Here is a 22,759-nt window from a genome sequence, read left to right on the forward strand (position 1 = left end):
ACTCTCCCCACCAACAGCCAAGCATCTCTCCTACCTGAGGTGAAGTGCAGCAGTACTTTGCTACAGGGAAGGCTTCATACAGGGTTTATAATTTTATCCTTGTAGATTTATGGTATCTGGGCATGGACCACATGCTTCTCTCGATATTAACCAGTGGTTCTGTTATTCATGACTGTTGGAAAGAGTAAACTTTATTTCAGCCAACTCTACTTATGTACTCCCTTGTAGACTTTCTACCATGCTAATTGCTAGACAAGTGTCATTTTTGTATTGGTGATCTATGAGTTAACATCACAAGTGGGAAAAAACGCTTTCAGAAATGAAGTGATTGTTTAAGCATCTGTCATGCAGCATGAATAAATCTTCTGATCATGTGTTGCCTGATGCAGTTACATCATAACAAAGAAAAGGCCCAGCCTTTTCAGGGCTCAAATTTCCTAGGCTGATGTCATTCAAATTGAATTGTGATTGGTTTTGAAAAGCAAATTGGATCCAGTGTTTATAGAAAAATCTGGATTTGCTAAAATAGCAAGTGTATCAGTGCTTACGAAAGGGAATGCTATGAAAGAAAGGTGATGAACTCAGTTAAACTATGCATATTTAAATAGTATCAGGATCAATTTCAGTAGTCTCTTGAGGTATAAAAAATTCTTTTCTCTTGAACCTGAGATTTTATTTATAACCAGCTCAGGGACAATTCTATGAAGTCTATTTTCTGAATATCATCATAGTCGATGCCAATTTAAGACTATTTGGAGCAAAAGGACGGAAAGGGGAATCATTAACATACATACACAGAAATCAATCTATGGTATCTGTTTGCCAGCTGACCTCAGGCCAAAATAAATTGAAGATCAAAAGCAGTCAAAAGGGAAATTCTGTGTCATTATGAAATGCTTCAACATGTCTTCTATTATGTGAGTAATGAACCTTTAATTTTGGATTAGCATGTTTACAGTTGCAGCTTGATGTTTGATTCACGATTATGCATGGTTTTGATAAGCAGAGAATGGTTTAGACTGAGAAGCAACTGTTCATCGTGAGTGTAAATATTATTTCAGTTCCAGGTACAGAGAAGCAGAAATAGGTTTTAAAAACTGGATGGTTAATCAAAAAACAGCAGTAAAATGTGAATATTTCAATCTTTAAAAAAGTTGCTTTCAACCATCTGGTAGAAATTATGGTTGTAATGTAAATTCTCATTTTGTCCAGTTCACCTACCTATCAAGAGATTTTTGGCAATATGTAAAAGAATTATATGTTCTATAATTTACTAAAAAATTATCACTGAAGACAATGATGAATGATTTTTAATCAGACACTTACAGAAACTATATCTTAAGCTTTCTAGTTAACTACGGATTTGGGAATATTGAAAATTATGAAATTAATGTTTGTTAAGTACTAAGTTTTTCCCACAGTAACTTTCGGGTAGTGAAAATTGTTCACCTATTTTGCTTTGGCAGTCTTTCATTTTGCTTGATGCCTTAGCCTTTTACAATATGATAAACTGCTAGCGACAAGAGATGAAAAGCAAGTTCTTAGCTAGTCTTATGACTTAATAGTGCCCCAGTATTTAAATTTTATTGTATTGCTTTCTGCAGTTCTATTGGTCAGTTTTACTGATTGAATATGTTGATGAGTGGTTTTTTCAACTTTCTTCTGTAAGTAGAAAGCATGTCTTTTGAATGTTTTAGTTACTACTTTAGAAGATTTATGTTTCTAAAGGGTAAAGCTCTATGTGTTTTGGTATAGTTACTAGAAATCCTGCCTTCTTTTGGGGTGTGCTTCTGCTCCTCTCCTTCCCCCTCCAATGGTAAAAAAAAAAAACCAGCAAAAAAACAAAAGCAAACAAACAGCTTTAAATTATTTCAAGTCATGAGTAATTATTTGTTCCTCATATATAACACCTTCCTCCCCCCAATTTGAAAACCCAAAATACCAGCCTACCACTAACTCTTTTTTTCTCCTTATCCATCTCAAGCCAGCCAGCCAAACAACAATCTAAGTTTTAAATTCAGCAAATATGCAGGTCAGATGATGATGGTGTATAACCCCTTAACTTCATGAAAGTCAGTTCTAATGTTACAAGTTTAAATAGCAAAGTATCTGGCCCATTAACTTGCCCTGGAGAGAACTGTCATGGGAGGGTCAGAATTAGATATCATAATGTGGATGCGCACCATTGAAAAGCCATTTTTTTACCATGTTAAGTGAGCATCTAATAGGAACTCCAGCTGTAGCTAATGTATTGTCCTCTTGTGACGTATATCTTCTCAAAGAGGATTTGTGCTTTCTGGTTATGCGGACATAACGTAGAAGAGTGCTAATAGTAACATATCGTTTTGAAAAGACGTTAATATAGAATAGAAAAGTCTTACCTCCTTTTGTTTTTTCTGTTCTGTTAACAATTTTTTCTTCAAAACACCTGAACTACTGTTTGTACGCCTAGCCTTGCAGAAAATTGTGAATGAGATACCTGAAACACAAAAGCAAAAATGTTTTACCTTCAGATCTTGGGCATATCTTAACATTAATAAAAACATAAACATTCTTTGCTGGTCTTTAAATAAGTGCATCATACTAAAAAGAAAAAAAAAAAGAAAGGAAATAAACCCCTGTGAATTGCTATCTGTTGTACAGCAAAAATAAAAGGAAAAGACGAAGACAAGCTCTTCTTTGCAAGGTTGCACTCTCACAAAGCAAGTAGTCATATCTTGACTGGAACAATACATTCCACCATGCATTACCTTTCTTCAGAGCAGAACTGTAAAGTTGGTGTCTTCTGATAGAGATGCCCAGAAGTCTCTCCATATGTTTTAAGTAGATTGTTGAAATAAGAAGCGAAATACTTTGCAGGCAAGAAAGCAAATTAAGCATTTTTGCTCCAATTTCAAAAGTCATCATGCTAGAATACCAGCAACTTGTTTTCACATATAACTGTTTATGCGTCTTGGTGATTTGTAATGCCAATGTCATGAAGGAAATAATAAAACTTTGAGGTTTTATTGCAGTTCATACAGTATTCTATGCCTACTCTGGATTCCTTTAGCATCGCTTTAGATTATCATTGGTGGATTCTGGCTTTGTGGGTTATAATTTTTGTGTAACAGCATGATGTATTCCATACTGATATGTATGTATATTAAGCTAAAATATAATCAAAGTTGTTTGGTCAACATTCTTATCTCTAGGGTGTTGTGTTTTTTTTTTTTTAAACGTCCAACCTCACATTCAGCTCGTACTAAAAGTACTGTACTATAAATCAAAAGTAAAATATCATTAACAAAATACTTTGTTAACTTTTTCATGCAGGCAGAATGATAGCTTTATTTCGTTTGAGGTTCTCTAAGTTTAGTTGCACAAACACCGAAGTCCATTGATACTCTTAATGACTTGGAAGTTTTTGCGGCTCTGGGAAACTTTTGGTGAAGACTGCATTTATGCAGAGAGTTGAGGTCTGATTGATCCCATTTTTACTGAAGTGGATTATGTTATCCTTGATAGCTTAGAGTTGGATGCTGGATTTACTGATATCCAAAATTCAGGCTACTGTTTGCCCACTTCCTTCATGGACACACCTCGCTTTTCTATGTGTAGCTGCCTGTGCATGGCTGCATGGAAAATGAAGTCTGGGACTTTGGAAAACAGGGCTGGGAAAAGCTCTGAGAAGGAAGAGGGTGGCTCAAGTGGATCTGAAGGAGAGATGTGGATGGGGAGGCTGTGTGATGTACAGGGCCATGCTTTAGACATGCACCCAGCAAGGATACAGGTAACCAAGATTCTGCGTAGGGCAGGAACACATGCACGATTTTAATAAATGAATTAATATATTTCTTTGGTTTTATTTTTTACTCTTTTAAGTACATGTTGACTTTAAGGCCTGAGTGCACAGATTTCATTATGTGTTATTTGTGTTTAATAATTATTTGCTGATCTTTACCAAAAAGCAAAAAACCACCCCCTTCCCAATGGTTATGCTACTGTAGTTACGACACTTATTTCTCCATGCATTTAAAAGAACCTTTCTCTGAAGAGAAATTTGTTTACAAGAATTTAAAACCATTGAAACAGCATGGCTGCATGTCCTTTACCCCTGAAGAAAAAAGGGCTTGTGAATTGTCTTATTAGTTGCTCATTGAATGATTGCAGCAGTTTCTTGACCTTCAGAGAAATGGGACACTGGCAGCGTTCTCCAGAGGCTGGTGTTATTAGTGTTGGCTGACCTCGGGGAACCGGGTGACCTCCATTTCACCTTCCAATCTCCCAACACCAAAACAAAGCAGTATTTTGCAATATAATGTGAGTAAAAGACAAAGGAAGGTTGCTTTTATATATAGAGGAAGAATGAAAGAGGCTGCTGTAGCTTTGATTAAAAAACACAATGCAGTATAAATCCATCTTGTAACAAATAAAAAGACTAGGCTCCTATACATACTTTGCCACTAAATTTCAAATTTAAGGTTTTCCACTTGGAGGGTAATGGGCTTAAACCTCACTGTATGTAATACAGTTATTGCTGGTTTTCAGGAATAGGATGGTCCATATTGTCTTGTATTAATTACAGAATCAGCTTTCCCATTCCATTCATAACAGTACATTCTGTGCCACCACCACATGCATGCTGTTAAGTATTTATTTTTTTAAATTGGTAGGTAACTTGTGTTTTGTTTTTGAAAAGAGGGCTGCAGTTGACTTGAAACATTAGGCCACTGTTATAAAATCTACTAGTGATTCCACCAATGTTTCAGGAAAAAATATCTCTATTTGAGTGTTCCTATTTTCAGCTTACTGAAAAAAACAATTGGTACATTCACGCAGAATCACAGAGTGGGTTGGAAGGGACCTCTGGAGATCATCTAGGCCAACCCCCCTGCCAGAGTAGGGTCACCTACAGCAGGTCACACAGGAACGCGTCCAGGCGGGTTTTGAATGTCTCCAGAGTTGGAGACTCCACCACCTCTCTGGGCAGCCTGTGCCAGTGCTCTGCCACCCTCAGAGTTAAAGAAGTTCCTCCTCATGTTTAGGTGGAACTTCCTATGCTCAAGTTTGTGCCCGTTACCTCTTGTTCTGTCCTTGGGCACCACTGAAAAGAGCCTGGCCCCATCCTCCTGACACCCACCCTTATTGATAACGGTTGGGGTAGAAGCTTGAAGTATTTCAAATTAAAAAGAAAGATCAAACTAAAGCATGTTCTATTTTAGATTTAAATTTTTCATTCACAAAAGCTTCTTGTGTACTTACCTATGTGTATGCTTGCATGTATGTATGCAGCACAATCCTACCTAATCACAGCATGATATCATCTAATGATGTCAACAAAAGTGAAAGTAATTATTTGGACCCACCTTGTCAGCAGCGAAGTTTGCTGTCTTTCAGACTGCTTTTTTTTTTCTTTTCTTTCACTACAGATTCGAACTGGCTTGTTTTTGGAAAATTAAGATTTCAGTCAGTGATTTAAAGTCGTGCTTGGTTTGCAGCTGCGTGGATTCTGCATTTATCCCTAGTAAAGAAGATATAATAGTAATTATGTTATTATTGATCATACCAGTCTTAGCCTCCTCTTTAGCTATACTTATCAGTCTGGCAGGACTCCAGAAGTTGTTCAAGGATGCACAAATCGGATTCTCGAGAAATGCTGTGAGCAGACAAATGCTTACCAGGTCTTCTACTGTATAACTTGGAAGTGCTGTGAAATGCCACGTGTCCGAGAGAGTGCCTCACCACTATATTTTCTCTAAGACTAAGAGGAGGAAAATCCAGCTTTTCCCCCCTCATTCTTCTGGCTGAAGTCCAAAATAGTTGGAAACTGAACTCCAGTGATGTCTTAAAGCTGTATGTGAGGTGCTTTGAAACAGGCACCAGAGTTTCAAATGATGGATTAACACAACATACCAAATATGCTGCTATTTGACGTCAGGCTAATTAGCACTTGCTATTTATCAGTGTATTAAAGAAACTTATTTGATCCTATTGGTGGAAAGATGAGCTACAGGGTTTATAGTTTAGATGCAAGTGTTACTTTAGGTAGGTTGGCCTTTCAACATCTCAGAGGAGGAAAGACCATGAAAAGTAATCAAATCAGTTTGGGCAACAGGTGTATGTTGGTAGATACATCTGAAGGTAGCTACCTTTGTGTCCCTCTGCTGTACTTTACAGCAAGATTTGGAGCCTGTACACCCTGCCAACATGTTCTGGGGATAGTTCTAAAACTGAATTTCATTAGAGCTGTATATGTGAAATTCATTGAACCAGATTTCTTGTTGTGAAATAAATGGTGTGTCGCAGCATAATGTATCACAAATGTATTGCTGCTTAGAGGCTTACGTTTGATATTTGCAGTCTGAAAGATCTGATATTTGCTTACATGCATGCCAAGATACTTTGGTAACTTTAATTGTGTATATATATGCTGCATGCATGGTTCTGTTTTCCTTTAAATCACATAAGCAACTTATACTACCTTTCCTTTTAGGGGTCAACATGTGTATTGTTTAGAGTTCACTGAAACGACAATCTTGTCAGAATATTGAAGCCAGAGGCATTTTCAGATTGGAATGGATTCAGCTAATCAAATAACAGTGCTGACTTTTCTGACACTGAAAAATTATGATATATTGTAGTATAAATTGGACCTAGGCTTAGTACTGAATAACATCCATAATTGACCTTGGATAATCTAATTTTTGTAGGAGCATGTGAGGAGGAAGTACTCTATATTTGAGAACAACATTTTATCAAAGGTTTGGAAGGTTTACTAGCAGCTGGGGTGTAGGAGGGAAACAATTACATAATACTTGTGATCCATAAAGTGTATATGTTATATATTTTTTCATTAATAACCATTGTTTTATGTTGTTTCTAATAATTTAACCATTATCTGTTATCATTTTAACTTTTGTCATGCAACTTCAACTCAGAACAAATCCAAGTTGCATTGCATCATGGTTAAGTCATGCACAATCTATTTCATAGCTAAAGCTATGATAGAAAAATAGTAATGAAAAAATACTTAGAGATGCATTTCATACATACATCTCCAGTGGCAGAGCTACATGTATGTGCAGATATAAAAAGTCCTTTGTCATCAGACAAATGGAAAACAGGTGGAAATATTGTCTGATCAGGCGGTCTAGATCTGCTAAATATATATAGGCTATAAGATATAAGTGAACATGTTTCTCCCATAAAATGTGATGGCTCTGGCTGTCTTTTGTTCTTACTTAGCTACATTCGTGCTTTCTGTCTCACCAATCCAAAAGCGATCGTTTATGTTGGAAAACTTTATAGAGAGAACTGATGTCCATTGACGACCTAGGAAGCACTGTGGTGATGTTCGGGCAAGAACTTTGTTTACTGTCAAGTGGTTTATTTTAGACTAAGTAAAATTCTTAACTCCATATTTTATCAAATTGCAGAGAGTAACAATGAGACTGTTTAACATTTTCCTTAAGAACTACGTGCATGTGTAGAATGAGATCCCAAATTATGAGCCATGCTTATCGAATCTGGTAACAAGCCGATGTTAAGCCTGGAGTTCCCTATTCAGAATAAGGATGCTGCTAAAGAGTATTCAAGTAGCAATGAAACACTGGTGTGTCGGTTTATGTGTGCATCCACACGATTACCAGGAAATTTGAGTTGAAGCATTTTATTCATATTAGGAATAAGAACTCCGGGCAAGACTGAGCAATAATTTTGGCTCTACAGAAAGTAAATGAGAATTTCTGTGCAGCAGAGGGCTGGAAAACGGGTGTTTCATACATTCAGGGAAGGAGGTACCCCAAGAATAGGAAGTGGTAATGGGTTGCCAGGTCATTTTTGGTATCTGAGGGCCCTTAGGATGACCGTGCTAATGATTTCATGATCCCTTGTTGGCACACTTTCTCCCTCGGCCAAAGACTCATGCTATGTAGTATCCCTGTTCAGCATAATCTCACTTTGTGACAGCTGCACTTGAAATGCCCGTAAGTGATGTGAAACTCAGGAGCTGGATTCACTGCCCTGCAGACTTTTAGGAAACCATATGTTTTAAAGCAATGAGAGGAAATATTAAAAGAGAAGCACCGATATCGAATTAATGTTGTATAAAGTTTTGTTTTCCAAATGCCTATTTCTTCTTGGAGAAACAGCCTCAGCAGAAGCCAAATCTTTTCAAATAGAGATCAAAGACAGTGAGTTGTGCTGACATAAAAGTGCTGATGCGCTGAAAGGTGCAGAAGGATCCTTGGGGTGTTTGGGCCTCTGGTACTGGTATATGTATTTTAAGTGAACCAAAAATAATTATCTCCTAGCTGAAGGACATTATTATTTCTGCAAACTATTCAGACACTGCGAGGTGTACAGATACAAAAGTTTGAAAAGGAGATCCATCTGTGTTTGAAAAATAAAAAAATTACATAACCCATTTGGGACTCTTAATAAATGACTCATTCTTTTCTGAAAGTCATATTTGATGTGATTCTTGTTGTGCAACAGAACTGTGTGCTCTACAGAGAGAACAGTCTGCCTAGAAAGCTGAAGTAGAACTGAAGAAATAAATAATTCATTGACCAAAGTCTGTGATACGGATGGGAAGTGTAAAGCCTACGCTTCTGAGATGCCTTACAGTGCATGTGTGCACGAGCGTGGAAAGATCTTGCATGTTGGCTTAAATTAGTAAAATTACATGTTCCATTGTTGTGTTAAACCTGGAACTTCATTCTACAGAAGTACACGGTTTCGATGAAAAAGGTGGTCCCCAGCCTTCTGCACTACAGCCAGCTGCCTGTTACTGACAGTCCCAAAAGCCAGCTCTAGAACTTGTATATTTATGTGGCAGCCAGGTGAGGTAAGGGCTAGTTCTCAGTTACATCAGCCCAATGTGTAATTTGAGATGATTCTGGGGTGATCTTGAGCATTCAACCCCAGCCATGTTGGGGGGGTTGTTTGGGGTTTTTTTGTTCATTTTGGGGTGTTTTTTATTTTATTTAATTTCTGGTCTTATTTATGTCCTACAACCACATTACTTTTCTAAGGGCTTGGAGTTGCCATCCTTGCGTTGGATTTACTGATTGTTCTTTCTGTTAAAGATTAGAAGTAAATAATTTGTAATATATGTATGTCAGATACTAGTAGTTTACCCATTCAGGTGTCATTTCTGACACAGAACTCAGTTCCAAATCCTACTTACCCTGGCTTCTCTGCAGTGAAATGCAGGTAAATAATTTGGTAAATGGAATGGAGGTGTCAAAGTCCTAAAATTTTGAGGAGTTGTGAGAGGAGCAAATGCTCAGTTCTTGGAGGGGTTCTGTAGACTTTGAGAAGGATCAGACAGATATTTTCATGCACCAAGGGGGTAGTGCTTGGCATTTTGACATGCACGGCTCCAATAGCAACCAAAGAGATAGCGTGGGGTTCCTGAGCGCAGTGTGGAGAGCGCTTTAGAGAAATAATGGATCAGAGACAAAAACAAGTGTTAAGGATTGACATGTTTCTTTGGATTTCTGTGTCTGCTGTGTTAAGTATTAATTATAACTGCATGTGGGCATGTGTGTGTGCTTCAGCTGTTACCTAAACTGGAGATCTGAATCATAAGACAAGAATACCCCCAGCAGAAATGTGCTGCGTCTGAAGTACTTGGCAGGGTGAAGGGCTCAACGCTGGTTAGTGAAACTCCTGGATAAACTCGTTTGCATGGTTCTTTTTCTATGATGGCATAATGTCCTTTTTGTCCATGTGGTAAATGAATATCCAAAACACAGTCTGACTAAGGTGTTACAAATGTAATCCCAGTGCAAAGAAAGTATATAGTTTATGTGGTGGACTGCACCAACCCTGTAAGTATATGACTTGTATGTTTAGAGACTAGGACACAGCCAGATTCCTAATGGAAGCTGCAAATATGCATGGGTGGAAAGAATGTTCATAGCATTAACACTGTACAAAATAGTGACCAAACCCATAAAACAGTCTCCAAAACCATGATCCATATCAATTGGACTCTGAAAAAGTCTAAGTGACAGAGTCTAAAAAAAAATATATAAATGACTACCATTCTGTGTAGTGACTTCTATTGTCCTTTCACAGCCAAAGTCAATGGGCATGGCATAAGCAAGGTCCGAAGACACTAGCAGTGAAAATGTTAGAGGATACATGTTTTATGGGACTGGGGGAGGTGGAAATAAGTAACAACATAAGCCCTAGAGAGACCATGAAGATGTTTTGTTTGCGTATGGAGCAGTCAAAAAAAGAAGGCAAAGTCAAAGCTAACTTTGTGCCAGATGCACCCCCTCCAGAAAAAAAGGCAGCATAAAAAAGAAAAGGTTTCTGTGATCAACAATCTCACTGGAGAAAATTAGGGGCTTGTAAATAATTAAATAAATGAAAATTTACAATACACACTAGAGGGTGAAAGAAGGCCTCCAAAGAATATAAAGCAACTGTAAAAATACAGAAGGAGAGAGAAGGATCTGCTCTTACTGCATGATTTCAGGTTGATTAATCAAGAACTGCATTTTCCAGATTTTTCATAGCAATGGCAGGAAGAAGCTCTGGTAGCATCACATAAATCCAAACTACATGGTTAGGAATGAGTGTTTACTGTAAGTGATGGAAACAAAGTCTCTGTGGCAGATGGCTTCATATTTTCAAAGGGTTCACAGGATCAAGAGTTTTAGGACTGAATCACTGCATACTTCATTTGGAAAGTCCTCATTGCTTCTCTCAGACAAGCTGATGCTGTGGAAATCTTCAAGGCAACCTCACAATATTCTTCCCCTTGGTTTGCCCTGCAAGTTTTGCTCAATCCAGAATAGCAGGATTTGGTCTCAAGCCATTAGAAACAGATTAACAGCCCTTTGCTCCCAATCCATTCCTGAAATACATCTTTTCGTAACTGCAGCCTTTGAAGGTATGTTAACAATCTCTATTCGCATCCCTACTGTGCATGTTCACTCATGCGATCCACTTTCTTTTTGATTGTTCAAGTTGGTCCAGCAAAAAGATTTCTGGAATTTGGGTTACTTTTCTCATAGATGCACTTAATTTGAATAAAGTCATTTGTAAGCAAAGCTAAGAGAGCTGCCGTCAGTCATACCTAATATATCAGTAGACTTAAAAAGCCTGCAGCTGGAGCCAGACTTAATCTGGTCGTTGATATATCTACTGTATTTGGGTCACAGTATGGGTGTGATGAAGTCAAATAGTAAGATGATCGTGATAAGAGGAAGACTAATCACTTACCTAAATACAATTGAAAAGATGGCTTATGTACGAGCCATTGGTTTTCTGCTCTTTGATAAATGCATGTAACTTTTTTTTTTTTCTTTTTTATCCCAGGCTTAATCTGCTAATGGTCTTCACAGAAGGTGATTACTTTTTAGCTTGGTACAGATTTGATTGGACTTGTGTTGCAACTGCAGTGAGCATAGCCTTGGGGATAGATTCAGGTTGTCAAATCAAAATGTAACATCAAAAAGTCATCTTCTGGAGTGTCCTTTTTGGTAATAGAAGTCTCTCCAGATTACATACATTCAGCACAGCCTCTCGTGCAGATTCATTGTGGTCCTAGAGCTCTGAAGCATCTTTTAACATAAAAAAGCAGCAGTGCTGATGTTGACCTTATGTATTTTTTTTTGTTATTAGAAAAAATGCGTATATGCTTTCTGATCATAAGGTTGACACGTGTACAGCTCAAGAGTGATCACAGCACTACTATTTTTGTGAAAGCTGCACATTGTTATCTACTATATGACTAATTCTCTTATTTATCTTTCTTTTCCTCCAAATTCAGCATTTTAAACTATGTAACAAGCATGTTTTCTCACCGTTCTAGTAGTGCTTGTAAACCATTGCAGGTTTGCATTTTGATTGTCACACAAGTTACAGAATACTTGTGTCAAAGACTTAAATTGGGATCTCAAAAAGCCAGCAGTACAGTAGATGCGAACAACAATGTTTAATGAGTACAGAAATGCCAAAAGAGAATGTTATGTGTAAAGGAGCATTTTTGCAGATGGCTCTTCCTTTATTTAGCCTTCTGCGTATTATGTACCGATACTGTTTCTGGTTTTGAACTAAGTGAGTAGGTCACTGTAAGATCTTAAAAATGATGGTATGACTAGTGATTTTAAATTTTTTGCCGGTACAAAACCTCAAGAAGCTCTTATAATAAAAACTTGTATAGCACAACTACGGCATTTTAAAATCTAATTGGATATGAAATTTGATATTAAGATTGATTTCACTGCCAATCTTCTGATGTTTGGGGGTGTGGGGGGGGGGGGAGAAAAAGAAGAGTTAATTAACTGTGGAAACTACAAAACAATAACGCTTGATACTTTGTCCATCCAAGGAAGGAAAAATTTAAAATGTGGTCAAAAATTCATATATATTGAATACTTTCCGAGTATGTTAGGTAGGTGGAATTCTGTCTTGTTACTGCCAAATAAGTGGATCACTGCTGGCAAATCATAACGTTTGGAATTTGGCTTGAAGGTTCCATGTAGCCACTGAAAATGTGACATGAAAATGGTGGCTAAAATGCTGCTATTTTGTGTGGCAATGTTGTTATAGTAATCAGGCCCTCTCCGCATAAAGGAAACTGAGAAGAACAATTCAATCTGTAAGGTCGGCGCATAAAACATGTACTTGTGAGCACCAAGGAGGTGTTCAGCCTGCCTTGCAGGAAGGGCATAAATGAGGTTGCTTTATTTACTCAGAAAGTGAAAGTTGAAAGGGAATGTGCTCCTTATGCTCCAACGCATTTAAAAAAAATCAAAACAGTAACAGGAACAGCTAATAGTACATGAACAGGTAGGTTGAAGCTGGCTTTACTTATATAAAAAACTTGGCAACAAAGAGGAATAGAATCACAGATATAAATAAATAGAGAGGAAGACTTGGAAACAGGTGTCTAGGTTTGATATCAGTAGGAGCAGTTAGGGTAAAAGGCCTAACTTCTTTTAAGAAAAATTCAGAAATGTCATTTTTTTTTTTTTTTTAGAAAAATGAAAGATTTGCGTAACAGAATACAAGAAGTATTTGCTTTAAGCAGCAGAGATTTGTATTTGCTGGTGCTCCTACATCCTTATTTTAGAAGGATACTACCAAAAAAAACCCCACAGAGGCAGAAGGACAGAAAATTGTATCTATATTGCAGTGCTGTCTGTTAAAAAAAAAATATTCCACTTGTACTGTCTGGCTGGCTTGGATCCACATGATATGATTGGAATTGCAAATCATGCAGGAGGGACATTCTCTGTCCTTTGGATCAACCTTGTTTGGTTGCTTTTTTTTGATGCACTTCATGCTGCGTGTGCAGCCTGCTGATCCCGAACAGTGTCTGAGCTGTGAGGCCATCGCACCCTTGTGTGTGGAACACGTGTATTGTAGAAATAACTCCATTGATTGCAAAAAAGGAAGAAATGAAATATATAGTTAAAATGATGGAACAAATCAGGTTGCTTTCAGCTCTCTTACTCCTTATCTTGTCACTGAGTGAAAAATAATTATTTTGATAGTCAAGCAAATTTGCCCCTGTCTTAACTACAAGCAACAAATTGTCATTTAAATGTAGTATAAATACATCAGGTTTTGAATTTTCTGGATTTTGAGGGGATTGGCAGGTGAGAGAGGCTCTCAGCTTCTAACAGTGCTTTGAAACAGAAATTGTTTCCCCCCCTACATCTTCTGTCACTGCCGTGTTGATTGCTACCATACCCACTCAGACATGACCAGAAACCCAATACATCTATCAGCAGCACTTTTTCCAAATAATTGCATTTGCCTCTGCTTACATCTTCCGCATAGGCTAAGCCATAGCACCAGATAGAAATTGCTTGTCAAATATAGCAGCACTTACTGTGCTCTGTTGAGCGCCTTTCCTTCCCTTCATGCAAAGGCTGTGGCTGCTCGTTTACAGCACTGCTCCTTCAAGAAATTTTGGCCCCCTAGAGAGGCTCTGCACATCAGAAAATCACTGCCCAGCTTATCAAACGAGGCAGCCCTTTCTGAAAGGAAGGTTACATTAGGAATTACAGAGAGTATTGAAGACGCTGATTCAGTGCAGTGGATTTGTCACAAGGCAGTTCACTGGCCCATTCCCTCTTCTCTGTTCCTCTCTGTAATCTCATCTGCTCAACAACTTCAGCCGTCATCCATCACAGCTGTGCTGAATGCCACTTGTCACTTCTGACCCTTCTCCCTCGGGCTCTGTCCCATCACCTTTTGCATTTCCTCACTGATTTCTCAGAACAATTTAAGCTCATCGATTCCCTGCTATCTAAGCTACAGGTTTATGATCCATTCCTTGATCCCAGTCTTTGTATCAGTGTTGCCTTACGTACCCGCTTTCCCAGTATTGCCCTCTTGCAGAGTTGTATTTAAACTCATTGAATGGCACGGTGACAGGAATTACATTTTACACAGGAATTTTATAGTGCCTAAACACAGAGTAATGAAGCTATGAATGACTTGGTGCCCATGTGCATCCTGAATGGCGTTTGCCTTCACTTTTTTCTAAGGGATTCCAGATATGGGAACCCTGTGATGTGATGTATTCCTGTACTTCATTACCCTTTTCACAAGATTATTTTTTTTCCTAAAATTGAACCTGTGTGATGCTGCAATTTAGCCGGTCTCCCTCTGATACTGCTCATATCGCAGATGTGAAGAGCAGTAGCTCATCCTCCTTGCCTTCAGCGCGGCCTATAAAAGTTCTTTTTCCCTCCTGCGTGGTCTGAATAGACCTTCTAAAAACTGCAGCAGTATAAGCAATATACTCCACTACAGTAAGTCCCCAAATCATTCATAAATATCAAGAATTAGGTGGAATTCTGTAGGAAAGGATTATTTTTTAACAACAGTATTTTCATCATAAGAAATGTTACCATGACTCTTTTCTGTCGTGGCATTTCTTTATGTGTCTCATGATACATTTTGCTGTGGCTGAGCTTTAAAAATCTTGGATTAATACTTTATCTTGCAGGTTTTATCATAGGCATAAAAAGTCAGATAAAAAAAAAAATCACACCTGTTTGTTATTTTTATCGTTTCTGCACTAAAGATTGTACAAAATTCTTGTGTAAATAGGCTTAAGTAATGCTGCAAACAAAGCTGTGGATTCACTTAGCATTATCCTTTAAATTTTTCTTGTGTAGATTAAATATCAATGTTTCTTTATGGTTTGTAGAAGCCACTAATTAAGTAATAACCTAATAACTTCAGAAATCTGTTCTGTTGCTCCAACAGTCTCTGACTGTTACCAACTACAGTCCAATTAGTTCCTCTTTTACTGCCAAACAAGTTCATGAAGTTTCTTCTTAATGCTGCTAATATTTTTTTATAGTAAAAATTTCATTGGGGTTTGTTTGAGCTTCTTTTTCACTTTCAGAAACCAAATATATCATAAGTGTTAATAATTTCCCATATATACTGAAGTGAAGCATGGAAGAACACTATTGGAATTCTTTGATATTGCAAAATAATAACTAAAAAGTTAAAAATTTAAAGACAAAACTCCTGTTTTACTCCAAAGAAAAAAAAAAAATCTTCAGACATAATAATCTGCTACTTTATTCAGTCTATTTATTCATTCTATTTAGAGATCAATTTAGTAACTGTTTTCTTCTCACTATCTTAAGCTTTTATGTTTCCAAGTTCACTCACTCAGAAAAAAAGAAACATTCAATGAATGAAATAGCCTTCTTACATACAAAAAGAAAATGGCATACAAAAATGGATGATCTGGGATTTACAAATATCTCTATTCATGCTTTTAAATAGAAACTATATGCAAAAATCAGTGTAAATTTGATGAGATCATAAAAGACCAAATGCTGTTACAGGCTTGCAGGCAAGTCTGGTGAATAATCATTATTCTGAGAAGGGAAACGTGCATCAATCTAATCCTTTAAAATAATCTCCAAAATAACTCTAATCCTGAAAATAATTTTTCTGAATTTGTAGAAGGATAAACAAAAAAATGAGAAAGAGGTATTAGGTGAAACGCTTATAATGCAAAATCAGAGTACAGAAAATACCTTAAAGCCATGGGAGTAATACAATTTTGATTCTTAAACAATTTTTGTCAAAAAAAAAAAAAAAAAGAAGTTGTGAAAGGTGTATTACATAAGAAAAGCTATACATGTTGTTAAGCCATTAAGGCATTTTGCAGAAATGTAAGCACATATGCACTCTAAAGCGGGACTTTGTACGCAGACTTTTCTTCTGAAACAATGAAATAGAAATCTACTTTTTCATAGAAAGTAGTGAACTACCTGTAATTCAGAAGGACAATTTTGAAAACAGGATCAGGAATGCTGTGGTGGTTTAGCAAGTAGCAGCTCTGAGTTGTTACCAACTGAACCAAGATCTAAAGGACAGTAGCGTCTCAGATCCGGTGACCTGAGAATGTGTTCAGCTGCTTCATTCTCCTCTTGTTCCTGAGACTCTGGTGGATATATATACATGTATTTTTTATCTATATTGCTCTCCGTGTCTAAATGCCATAAAGTATATAAAGTTTTAAAAATCCATCCTTGCAGAAAGAAAAGGTAATTTGAAAAATAAAAATCTCAAATAATTCCACAGCTGCAACCCTTTCTAATGGCAATACCCTGATTGATGTTGGAGGATTTTCCGGAATGCCACCCATACAATGGCATTGTGCAAGTAGCAGACAAGGTGTTCATTGGTGGCGGTCACATTTTCAATCACAGTGGGTACTAACCAATTATTTGTAAATCAAAAGATGTTATAAAAGTTTTTGTCAATATTTTTATTTGTAGTCCAGCTATATAATTTTACTTCCTATGATTCAGAGTACAAGTTTCCTCCTGTGCCAGATCTCAATTTTTCGGAATTTTGGAAGCCTCTGGATAGGAAATGGTGGGTCTGCACTTAGAGTGGCTGCTAACATTGATTTTGTAGGGTTATTTTTTTCAGTATCCTGAATCGAGGAGAAACAACAAAGATATCTGGGTTTTATAACAGGATAACAGAACTGACTAAAAAAATAAAGAACGAGGTGTTAATTCAGATGTTGGGGTTTTGGTGTATAGCTTTTACACTATCGGGCAGATTGCCTAGGTTTTAAAAAATTAGCATTTTGCCCCAACTATTTTTGCTTCTTGGATGGAATGGGAGTGTGCGTGCTTATGTTAGGCTGTGTAGCGAAAGAAACAAAGAATGCTTCAGTATTTGATAAAGGTGATTTTTACCAGATGTTTTTCAGGAAAATTGTGTACATTTAATTTACACATTTGTGATTCCTGAGATAACGTTATGAATCAAGAATCAGATGTCTTAATGTATCAGCTGGGAAGTTCTGTGCGTGCAGAACTGATGCTATTTAACTTATGCCGAGGCTTCACACCTGTAGTTGGCTGGTATTTCATATGCTGAGAGAGTAGGGATTGTGGTTCTGAATTCTTTCAGGGGTTTGGGGTTGTGTTTGTGTAATTTAGTTCTTTCTTATTAAGCTATTACAGTGGATAATCTCCAGCTTTATTATCTTTCACTGGTGGTTCTGCAGTAGTTAGTAGATGGACATCACAGTTGTGTCCCTCCTGATTTTCTTCAACCACCTTCCTTTGCATCTTTCATGATGACAGCTTGTGCAGCATCTGTTAGCACATGAATACCTTTCAAATCAACACTTGCATCCATGTTATTCACTGCACCTAAATATGCAGGGATGAGCCCATATAAAAATGATGATTTGTTGCAGGGTATTTTTGCTTTCCTAAATCTAATAAAGAATATTCTAGCACAAACAGATGATAACCTAAGTTGTTTTCTACTAAAATATAATAACCTTTTAACATGAAAGAAGTAGCAACAGGCATTCCTAAAATGACAGCACTATCCTAACTACAAAGTTTTGATGATGCTTTTTGAAGTAAGGTGGGCGAAGACACATTACCGCATCCCATTCGCTCCATGGCACATGACAGGAACTTTGTGCTGATGCTGCAGTCGAAGTGAATCTCAGCCATTTTGCACTCGTGCTGTAGTTTCACACACAGTATTTCACAACAGGAGCTGACTAATGTGAAAACCTCACACTAAGGTGCAGTGCCAGCCTTGAAATAAAAGGTGGAGTGCACTGAGCTCCCAAAGGGTGCAGCCAATTAGCAGGTTCTCTAATGGGGTCTTGCTGTCACGGCGTGAGAGGTTTATTTCCCTCAAACTGAAAAATATTCAGGCTCCTTAAAGGTTCGGTTCTTGGGAGCTGCTTTGTATTACCTGAGTGGGGAACAATTAGGCAAAATGCCTGTCATGTTATGGAGTCCTGAGATACTGATTCTGGGTAGACCTGTGTGCGGTTTACCTTCATATTTATTGATTACAATGGTAAAGAATAGAAAATTACTCCAGTGTTTAGATCTGAGGGTGTTTTGCCTTTCTCCTACACAATTTTTGTTCTTTTGTCCCCTCCTCTTCTAATTACTAAAGGATATAAACCCACTTTCTGGTTTTTTGTATGTAATACTAAAATTAAACCAAATTTCATGATATAAAAATTTGTTAGCATATCTATGTTCCCCCAACCCATCATGTAATTCTTGATTTTTTGCTAGATGCACATATACACACACACATAAATGTATTAAATAAAAAAAAAAGTCACCTATTTCTACATTGTCAAAAGATGTTTAATCTAATTCTTCACAATAGTGAAGGAAACTCCACTTCTGCAAGCGTTGCCTTATTTATGTTCACTGGAATGTCCAGAACTAAAGGAGGGGGAAACCCATAGTAGCTCTGGCTCATGTGCTGTTTTCTCTTTTCTGTACAAAATCACGCCTTTTGGGAAGTTTTCCTTTTTTAGTCTGTCTTTGGACTCTCTATAAGCAACCTCTTTCCCTCGAAAGTAACACCTTCTTGATGAGACACGTCCTTTTGTGCTTTTTCACCTCACAGTTCTGTAAGAATTGATTTTTTACAGAGTTCCCCCTGTTAAGTGTGGTGGCTTTTGGTACACACTGGGCAGTGTGGATTTTGCTGGATGTTATAAAAGTATACATGATAATTTGGGGATAGAAGGAAGAATTTTATGAGTGTGGATTTTTATACATGCTGATTAAAAAAGAGAGCAGTCATATCAAATCAAACCAAAGGTCCATCTAACACAATATCCTTTCTGTGACCCTGTCTGTTTCGGGATGCCTGGGGAAGAGTATGAAATGAGGACAAACATGTAGTGATATCACCTCTGAATATTATCCCTGCCTCCAGCAAATTGTGTCTTTCTAAGTCCCTGCTAATCCCTTGCTGTGTAATAGCTATTGTTAAATTTTTCCTCCGTAACCACGTCCCGCTGCTTTTTGAGCATAGTCACCTACAACAAGAAATTTTCAAGCTGTTTTCACGTGTTCTGTGAGGAACCTCCCGTTTTGCTTTGGTTTTAATTGGAATTTATTTCTACTTTTGTTTGAAGCTCCTCCTTCATTTGTTAGAGATGGCAAATAGTCCCTGTTTATTAAGAACTTCATGAAAGACAAGGTTAGTCTCAATCTTAGCATCATGGATCTCCATCATCAGATTTGAGTGTATATGTGTAAATGCTAAGTATGACCCCCAGCGCAGACACCCAGCACCTCCAGTTTCTCACAGGAAAAGGATGCAATTATGAGACCTTCAAAATAAATAAATAAATGTTTTTAAAGTCCCTTGCTTTAGGCAATATTATCCATTTTGAAATAGCAGATGTTTAGAGAATGATAAAGTTGTTGAGGTCAAGAGCTTAGCAGGTTTCACAGAAGTAGGTATTTATATGGTTAAGGAGACCAGCCACGGTTAGACTGTGGTCCTACAGAACAGAATAGAATCATTTAGTTGGAAGGGACCTACAGCAATCATCTAATCCAACTGATCTATCATTGACCGCTGACCTGGGCTGACCAAATGTTAAAGCCCATACGGCGGGTAACCCAGCTAGTAATCTAACTTTTCATAGGGACTAGACCTCAGAAACATCATAGCACGCTGACAGTGACAGCTTAAGCATGTGGAACATCTCTTGTCCCCAGGTTGCTTTTTTGTTTTTCCACGGCTTTAATGTATTTATTTAGTCCACAGTTTTCAGGACAATGACACAATTTTACGGTTATGGAGCAGATTGATTTACCGGCTGTGCTCCTACTGTGCTGTCGCAGTGGTGTTGGAGGGTTTCCCTAGGTCATATTCCTGACCTTGGCATGATCATTGGGGCAGGTCTAAAATAACAATAATAAGGGTAGAGGAGCATGCAGTCCACCTCATGTCTTTGAAGGAGGATGTCAGCAGAACATGCAGGGAAGCTGTACTGTCTCCCCGCACTGCGGTTCAGTTGGCAATGCCTCTGAGAGCTTGGGCCTCAGCCTCCCATGAATCCCTGTCTACCAGGAGCAGTGTCTCTACCAGGAGTTGCTGCTTAGCCATGGGTTGTAACCATCCTAGCCCCCCGCTACTGCCTTTGAGGGCTCAGCTCATCCGGATCACAAGCTTGGACATCACCTGGGACACTTTGTGCAAGTGTTTCGAAAGCTGGTATCAGCACTAATGTGATATGGCAAGTTTGGGTGATGAGCTTCCCAAGTGCTAACTTCCCTAGTGGATGGGGATTGTTTGGAGCCAAACCTTTAACCTGTGATGTGAAAGTGAACCCTAAAAGACCTGAAGAGTGAATGGGAAGACTGGAAAGCGAACATCCAGCCCAGCTGCCTGCTTTGCTTTGTACTGGGGCCTAAAAGGTGCTTTTTCATTCAGTCAAAGAACTGTAATGAAAGGTTGACTATTGAAAAGGGGTTTTTCGGAGATGTTAAAGGATGAAGGAAAAAAACTGTAATGGTTCTGTATGCATGAGAACAGCGTGGCCTAATGTATTCTCTCAGATGGTATGTTCTGAAATATGTTTTCTGAGTAGTGTTTTGAGGGAGGGTGTACATCTCTGAGATGCAGCTCAGTGCCCTTGACAGCCTGTTGTTACTCAAGGGCTCAAAGCTGGTACAGGTCTGAGACTTTCAGTCACCTGAGAGTAGCTCACACTGACTTCTGGTGTCTGCCTCTAGCATAAAGTATGTCTCTAAAGATAAGTCCACTGAATGCCATCACCTCTCTCTCTGCGGAACCCTCAGCAAAACCTCAGTTCTTCTCTTGCCATGTATTTTGTGAACGTTAGCCTGTCATAATGTGCCTCAGTAGAAAAGTTAATGTGGACACTGAAGCAGCTGGCCTTTTCATAGAGTTAGGTGGTATAGGAAAGTGTATAGAGGAGGCAAAGTCTTTTTGGATCGTCATTTTTCACCTTGGATGGTCTTGAGAGATGCTGTTTTGACCACAGTGTGAATGCAGTCAGGGTATTTAAGATAGAAGCACACTGATTGGCTTGGGATTGACCTACAAGAACAGGATTGACCTATCCATTTTGTCCACCTCTTCCATAAACTGCTGGGAAATAAAATCCATTTTGTTAGTTGGTGCCTAGCACTCTGCAAGCATGTAATTTCAGGTCAAGAAAACGTTCCCTGGGTGAGTATTAATCATCCAGCGTCTTGGACCTTTCAAAATATACAGACAAAAGCAAACTGGACTGTAAAATTGTTATTGGTCCTAGAAACCCTACTGGGGCAGGGGTGAGAGGCCTTTGCCTGATTCTTTTATGCATCCGTCTAGGAGAGAGGAACGGGAGGGAGAGGACTTGCTGGCGGCAACGCATGCGTGCTCCCCTGAGGCTTCTATGGTTGCAGCCAGTGGTTTGTAGCTGTGATCTCATGCTTCTCCTGAAACGCTAATGGAATTCTCTTTCTTTGAGTAAATAAACTTTTTAACCAATTAAAAATGCTGTGACAAAAAAGGAAACATCTTTTGAAATGTTTAGTCTCGGTATGTATGTATCATGGAGTCTTTCACTGTATTATCTCCCCTTTGAAAGTAGTTCTGACACACATGCAGTGTCAAACAAAGGCATTATGTGTTTCCCATGAACCAAAACCGCACTGGGCTGGAATGCGAGGACCCTTGGTTTTGTCACTGGTTCTTTGAGTTCTGTGTGTCAAAGCAAGTGTTCAGAGACACAGTTCTGCACTGTTGAAATGGAAGTAATGAATTTTCAGTTCACAGTATCATTGCAGTATATGGATTTGTTAGTGTAAAACTGTGCCTTCTTCCACTGCTTCTGCATGCTGTTTGTGGGAGAATGGAAAAAATAATCTCGTATTCTGCAGGGCCAAGAAGTTGTCTCTGGTCAAGTGCTTTGCTCCTCACCGATGCTGGTCCCAAGCTGACACCTCAGTTTTCAAACACTGCACTCCCAACCACTGGCATTCCCATTTTCTTAATAATAATAATAATTTCCTGTAATGTTTCCCATGTTTTCAATTAATAACCTAGGAGGGCCATATGTACTAATAAACTCATTAAAGGTTAGAGTAATACCAGGAATTTTTAAGGATTATTAGATAGGAGGAGGCTGCACGTATTGAACAAGTGGGTACCACATAGTAACAGAAATGACATTCTTCTTTTATTACTGTTCATATATGATAGAAATAACCCCTTTAACTCTTCCAAAAAGGGAAATCTATGTATTTGTCATTTATATTGAAATATTACTGTAAGGGCCCAGTTAGGACTGAGTTGCTTTTAATAGATTTCTTTTAAACCATGCAGTACATTTATTGGGAATGCTTTTTGCCTTCTGATAAAAGAGTATATTCCTGAATAATGGGGGGAAAAAAATCCTTATTTTTAGTCTTGAAATTTCTAGTTTTTTACAAGATGATAATGGGTCAGT

At 38.1% G+C, this 22,759-nt stretch overlaps 1 protein-coding gene across 1 annotated transcript in view; it reads left to right on the forward strand.

Moving 5' to 3' along the window:
• THSD7A (thrombospondin type 1 domain containing 7A) overlaps positions 1–22,759 on the forward strand; it is a 294,355-nt gene that overhangs the window by 124,528 nt on the left and 147,068 nt on the right. The gene's annotated exons all lie outside the window — the stretch shown is intronic.

This window comes from Rissa tridactyla, chromosome 2, assembly GCF_028500815.1.
Source record: "Rissa tridactyla isolate bRisTri1 chromosome 2, bRisTri1.patW.cur.20221130, whole genome shotgun sequence".
Taxonomy (NCBI): domain Eukaryota; kingdom Metazoa; phylum Chordata; class Aves; order Charadriiformes; family Laridae; genus Rissa; species Rissa tridactyla.